The 6,000-nt window shown below is 44.4% G+C and overlaps 1 long non-coding RNA gene across 2 annotated transcripts in view; it reads right to left on the bottom strand.

The window, feature by feature from the left end:
- LOC110255448 overlaps window positions 1,478-6,000 on the bottom strand; it is a 118,405-nt gene continuing 113,882 nt past the window's right edge. For both annotated transcript variants that reach the window (XR_002335695.1, XR_002335696.1), the window contains one exon: window positions 1,478-3,464. This is a non-coding gene — a long non-coding RNA (uncharacterized LOC110255448). The remainder of the gene's footprint in view (window positions 3,465-6,000) is intronic.

Here is a 6,000-nt window from a genome sequence, read left to right as displayed (position 1 = left end):
AGATACATGAACCACAATCTTCAGAGCAGCACTATTTACAACAGCCAAGACATGGAGGCAACTTAAATGCCCATTGACAGATTAATGGATAAAGAAGATATGGGATGGACAGATACATAGATAAGATAGAGATAGGAATATTACTCAGCCATAGAAAAGAATGAAACAATGCCATTTGCAACTACATGAATGGGCTAGAGATTATAATATTAGGTGAAGTAAGTCAGACAGAGAGAGACAAATATCAGATGATATCACTTATATGTGAAATCTTTAAAAATGATACAAATAAACTTATTTACAAAACAGAAATAGACTCACAGACATGGAAAACAAACATGGTTACCAAAGGGCAAAGAGGGGGAGATAAGTTAGAAGCTTGGGATTAACAGATACACATTCCTATATATAAAATTATAAACAACATGGACCTATAGCACAGGGAAGTACATTCAATATCTTGTAATAATCCATAATGGAAAAGAATCTGAAAAGTATATATATTTATATATAGTATATATTATATATATCCGAATCACTTTGCTGTACATCTGAAACACTGTAAGTCAATTATATATCAATAAAAAATAATACATTTTAAATTTTTTCAGAAGAAAAGAAATTACAACATACCTTAAAAAAAAAAAAAAAAAGATGGTGCCTGAGAATCACCCATAACTTCTGGCAATAGTAGAAGACTAGAGCCAAGTGGAGCAGTGGGAACAAAGACCCAAGTGGAGGGAGTTCAGGCAAAACTGGAGGAGAAATGATGGAGACAGAATGTATAAACTACTCTGTCAGTGAGTTTTGGTGCAGAGAAGATGACAGAAATGGGGTAGTAACTGCAGGGGTACAGAGGGTGAAGGAAGATGATTTGGGCTGGTGGTTTGGTTTAAAGATGGGGACTATACCACCATGTTTTCAGGTGCCAGGAAGGATCTAGAAGAGCAGTGTTACATGTTGATATATGGAGGCAGAGGAAAAATAGCTAAAGGCACATTGTTGAGAGGACTGGAGTTCTAGGGCACAGGTAGGAGGGGTCCCATAGTGCCAGCCAGAGTCATTCCCAGCTCATCTGCTTTGTATTTTGCAGTTCCACCGAGAATTTCACTACCGGAAACATGAGTGTTTTACTGCTAATGTTAAAAAAAAATAATTGATAACTATTTGCTTTATTTATCCCTCACATGTTCCTCTGAGCCATTTTACCCCCATCTTACCAATAAGGAAGGCTCATAAAAGTTATATGACTTCATCATGTTCTCAAAGCTCATGTGAAAACCAGGTCTCAAACTAGGTCTGGCTGTTCCAAAGACCATAAATGTTCCACAGCATCAGAGCCTAGAATTCCCCCAGAGGGTCCACCAGCTAATGAGAGAAAGACCACAGCATCTTAAGATGCCAGGCAAAGAAAAGCTCCACTAACTAACATCAACCTAGAGATTCCCATGTACAAGTGTTGAGGAAGCAAGAGGACGTCATGTGCCTGGACACTTTGCAGTGAAGCCTTCATTCCTTTGCAGGGAAGATATGGTTCAATCAATAGATGTTAAAGGCAGAGCAGAGCGTGATGACGGCATCAGAACTTGACAATGTTATCGAAAGGGCCCAAGAGGACCTGGACTCCGAAGTGGGGCTGATGAGAGGGAGTAAATGTTTCCTCTTGGACATGTGGTGGCAGAAGCTGAGAAAAGCATTATGGGATTTCCTTAGATTTTCAATCCCTTCAGTGAACATTTATTAAGCTCCTACCATGTGCACAGCACAAGGCTTCCTGCTCAGGAAATGAAGAGCAGACATCCTTCCAGATATACAATGAACCATTCAAATTAAGCATAAGATTTCTAAACCCTTGAGTCCATCAGGGTTCTCCAGAGAAGCAGAATCAATAACACATTGATTGAGATATAGATGATATAGATATAGGTATAGATCACATACATACATGAAATTTATTTCAAAAAATTATAGGGCTGGGAAGTCTGAAGTGTGTAGGGCAGGCCAATAGCCTGGAAACTCAGACAGAAGTTGATACTGTGGTTTTGAGGCAGAATTACTTTCTCCTCTGGGAAACCTCAGTTTGTTTTTTTTTCTCAAGACCTTCCACTGATTGGATGAAGCCCACCCTAGTTACTCAGGGTAATCAGTCAATCAACTGTAGCATTAAGCACATTTACAAAATACCCATCAGGTCAACACCTGGATCAGTGCTTGATTAAATAACTGGATACTCTAGCCCAGCCAAGCTGCCGTATAACACTAACCATCGTAGCACCCTATCAGATCCCAGATTCACTCCACAGAAGCCAAAAGCAGGTACTCGATGGTAGAGACTTTTGCCTTTTAGAACTGCTATTGCCTGATCTGATTTTGAGCCGTGGACCAGCAGAGGCCAGAGGACGGGATGTCTCTGCACCAGGGCACTGTTAAGGGTGGTTTATAAAGCTTCTAATTCATTGTAATTAATTTTTATTGTGCAGAGGCAGACGGCTGGCGGAATGCAAGGGGGTAATTTCACAAGTCAAAATAACCAATAAGTAAATACAAATAGTTCCCAAATTCAGGAGCGGATCACCGTCCCCAGGTCTCGAATGAAACACAGACCACAACCCCTGTTGCTCCTTCCGCAGCCCTGGCTCCTGGCTCCTCCTCCCCACCCGTTTTCCCGGAAGCTATCCTGGTTTCAAGTGTCCCCTATCTCCATAGCCCCCTTGCTCCCGCAAGAGACAATGTCAAGGTCTTTGTCAATCAGATGGAGCGGAGATCTCGGGTGTTGAAACCGTACCCCCTAAAGGGGGCGGGCTGGGGAGAGAAGCCCGCGCTGGTTGCAAACAATGAAACGACGCACGGAGGCTCTTTGTTCATCTCCAGCTCGAAGCCCTGGCGAACTGAGCAGGGCAGGCGCGTGTGCCGGATGTTAAGTCTCATTTCAAAACCGCTGCGGTGGCAGGAAGGCACGGGAGCTGCTGGGTGCTGGGAGCTGGAGGCCGGGAACCGCCCTGAGCATCCATATGGAGGGGCGGGAGACACAGAGGAAGACAAGGCCCTGGGCTGTGGGCGATTTTCTTTTTCAGAGGGTGAGGCAGGAAAGGAGGACTTGCCTTTCTCCGGCCTGAAATCTTGTGCGGGGGTTTCAGGAGTGTTGAGTAATGACCAGAGTAGGTTTCTCACGGAGAACTCATCTATCTAGGTGCCAGGGGGTGAGCCTGGCTTCCCAAGCTTGAAAATTTAGATTTATTGGGTGCCAGAAATTGGACTGGACACCATTTAATAGGCCCATGCACCATGAAGGTGAGGGTGGGAGGGTTAAGAGTCAGGAGGGCAGAATGGATGGGGCAGGGACTCGGGGTGAAGAAAAAACGGCAAAATCTGACTAGCGCTGTAAAATGCTGGCCGCAGCAGGCGGGAAATACAAGACTCCGGAGAAACCGGTAGTTTATGAACAGAGCTGAAATCAGATAAACCTGTGGGAAGAGAGAGACGGAGAAGAGGAAGCAATTAGTGTCTGGGGACTTAAGGAAGAGGTATTTTGGGGGGAGGGAGAGAGGGAGAGAGAGATGGAGAAACAGATTCCTAAAGTCTACCGAAGGCAAATCTGTCAGTGGAAGAGGTGGATCCGTTAAAAAAAAAAAAAAAGAAGAAAAGAAAAAAACATTTGCTGGTTAAAAAAAAATACATATATCTTGTTCAACCTCTTGCTCTGAAACAGAAGAAAAGCTTTGGGATTTATTGGAATGTGGATTTACATAGAGAGGCCCTGGAATATGTAACTTCTAATGTGAAGGGAAAGGCAGAGGGAGGCACGTTTGCAGGAGGGAAGACGCAGAGGGAAGTGAAATCCAAACCCTGGGCTCTGGGCCTCATTCCCCAAGTGAACGTGGGGAACTCACCCTCCCAACCCCCCCCCTTCTCCTCCTGCGGCCATTTCTTCATTATTTTTATCTGTTTTCTCCCCTGGGGCTGGGGAAGCAGTGTCAAAATGACTTCTCAGGCTTTGAGACATTTAAATAAAAGACTGTGTAATGCAACACAGCTGATCGGAATCTCCTCACAAAAGTAGATGTTCATTCAATATTTATTGTGTTTCTTCTCTGTGCAAGGCACTGCATTATAGATTCGTGGGAGTAGACATACATGCTCAGCACTCCACTCATTCAGCATATATCTGGGAGGACATAACCATCACTTCCCTCAAAAGGATCCCATGCTGGCGAGGAGAGATGGACAGGGAAACGCACATACACGGCACTCTGGAGACATGAATCAGAAGAATCACAGACACCTTCCCAAAAGAGGTGACTTACAGGCTGTGGGCCCCCGGAACTCAGGAGTCTGCTGAAAATCCCATTTCTCGGTCAACAACCCAGATGTTTGGACTGTATGTCTGCACACACGTAGGCGTTTGGAAACGCCCGGATTTCTGGTGATTAGATCCAAATGCCCAACAGCACTTGGAGAAAGGAGAGTAAGCATGTACCTTGTAAATAATGCAGGCATGTATCGTGTCCTAATTGTTTTTATGAGCCGTTCTTCTTTCACCAGGACACAGATCATCAAAATCCTTCGCTATTTATTATACATTAGTTTATTACTTGCCCTCAATTATGTGGTGAAATTTATATCTTTGCACATGGCCAAGGTGGCAGGCCCCATGGCCCAAGGCAATTAGATAAGGCCTTAAAGAAATCAGACTGTGAACAAGGCAGAAGTTTAATAAAATCTGAAACCCACAGCTGTCAAGCTACATGAAGCCCCATGCTCACAAATATCGGGCAAACATCATTACAAAATTGGTCAGGGTAAGAAGGGCAGGCAACAACTTTGCAACCCATCTTGGTGACAGATTTGAAGACTGTGTCTGTGTGTGTGTGTGTGTGTACATATACATACGTATGTATATCTGCCTGACCGTGTGTATATGGTTTATTTATATTGATACAGGGATTGCCAGAGGGAGAAAAGTGAAATTGCAAAGGCAGTGCTTCTTTTCAGCCATTCCCGGTTGCTTGGTCTCTTGTTATTTCCCTCTCCCTAAACCCACTCACACCCCTGGACAGCTCAGAGACCTCCAGCCCTCACCTTTGCACCTCCCTTCCAGCCCCAGGAAAGCTTACTCTCTTATCCCTAATTCACATAAATGTCCTTCCCAGGAGCTATTTTAATTTAAACCACTAATATAGCCAAAAGATAAAGTCCAGATGAAGGTAGAACTTCAGGAATGAACTGGCAGCCAGAGTAGACGTGGAGGCGAGGGAAACAAGTGAGGGACTTTCCTGATCAGAGGGAAGGCACAACAAAGAAAGAAGAGTCTGAACACCTGGATAGTAGTTTCGGCACTAACTCCTGCTACATCGGGCAAAGCACTTGCATCCTCTTGCTTGGGGTCCGTCTCTTTTTGTCTCCCCAAGCGTTTGGCCATCGCCTAGATGCTTATCAGATTGCATAATGGCCTCTGGCCATCTTGCCCTCTAGACAGTGAGTTCTTCACTGAGGGAGGGGACCACGTCTTCCCAGGTTCTAGCACCGTGCCTCACTTGTAGTAAGGGCCCCATTTGGAAAGCTTTCCAGTGAACTTAACTATCCTGAATCAGGTTTTCACCTGCAAGATGCAAGTTAATCCACTCATCCATCCATTTATTTACTCACCATTTACTTGCACAACCTGCCAGGTGAGGTGCAGTAGGAAGCATAAAATGTATATTCTAGGAACTTATCTAAAATAACATTCCTCACCCACTTCCCAGAACCATAAGGAAGAACAGAGAGGTTGTGTGTATGAACAAGCTCTGGAGACTGTATGCACTACCTGAGGTCAGGAGTGATCTTTATTTCTGCCCATTACCCATGCCATGCTGATGCTGCAGGCTCTCCAGGGCCTGCAAGGGTTATTTTTGCAGATTTCCCCGTCTCCCTTCTCTCTAGCTCCCAGCAGATGTATTAAGTGTAATCTTGGATCTGCTCCAGGTTCCCTCTTTAAGATTCAAAATGTTCAATATTTCC

Source organism: Sus scrofa, chromosome 9 (assembly GCF_000003025.6).
Source record: "Sus scrofa isolate TJ Tabasco breed Duroc chromosome 9, Sscrofa11.1, whole genome shotgun sequence".
NCBI lineage: Eukaryota > Metazoa > Chordata > Mammalia > Artiodactyla > Suidae > Sus > Sus scrofa.
The sequence above is the reverse complement of the archived record's forward strand: the minus strand, read 5'-3'. Positions and strand labels throughout refer to the sequence as shown.